Here is a 674-nt window from a genome sequence, read left to right as displayed (position 1 = left end):
ATGAGAGCGAAAGAATCACAAAGAGTAAGAAACAAGGGATAAATGACTAAGAGAGGGATGGGAGAAAGTCTTTTAGATTTTTAGGCTTTTACATTAGGAGCGCCCCTGTTGACGTGATCAAGGCTTCTGGCGCCTATTCCGAAATCCGAATTTGTTTTGTGGCGGCGGCAGATTGGGATTGGATCTTGTCAAAACCACTTATCGGGTTCAGTTCATTTGCTGCTTATATTTGTCAAATGGCAACGACGAGTTTTCGCTTTTTTTTCGGCTTGGGTCATCATCATTAAGGATTTTGTGGTAGAGAAAGAGGATAACAAAATCTAATGGAAAATAGTGTTAAAATAATATCTTTTTTCCTTCTGCCTCCTCTTTGCCTTCTCCTTCCGTCTCACCTCCCCTTGGTCTTTCCCAATAGCAATAACAATCTTTACCCTGTATTACGTACATATAAGCGTACAAACAGACCGACGACAATAGTTTATTTAAAGTTGTAGCGTTGTTGCTGAAGTATTTGCATGGTGGGCGCCTCGCCGTCTGGAAAATGGAAGGAAGGCCTGGCGCTTGGTATTTCTTTTTTCTCAGGTAAGTGAGAATAACGATATGGATTGATTATGTGATTGATTATGTTAAGTATTGATATAGACACACTTGGAGGCAAATAAATTACCTGTATA

At 39.9% G+C, this 674-nt stretch overlaps 1 protein-coding gene across 1 annotated transcript in view; it reads right to left on the bottom strand.

Annotated features, from left to right (window-relative positions):
- The window catches only part of LOC119594288 (nephrin-like), a gene marked incomplete in the record, with an annotated part of 56014 nt that overhangs the window by 44250 nt on the left and 11090 nt on the right, over positions 1-674 (bottom strand).

Source organism: Penaeus monodon, chromosome 33 (genome assembly GCF_015228065.2).
Source record: "Penaeus monodon isolate SGIC_2016 chromosome 33, NSTDA_Pmon_1, whole genome shotgun sequence".
Classification (NCBI taxonomy): Eukaryota; Metazoa; Arthropoda; class Malacostraca; order Decapoda; family Penaeidae; genus Penaeus; species Penaeus monodon.
Note: the sequence above shows the minus strand (reverse complement) of the source record. Positions and strands in the feature narration are given on the sequence as shown.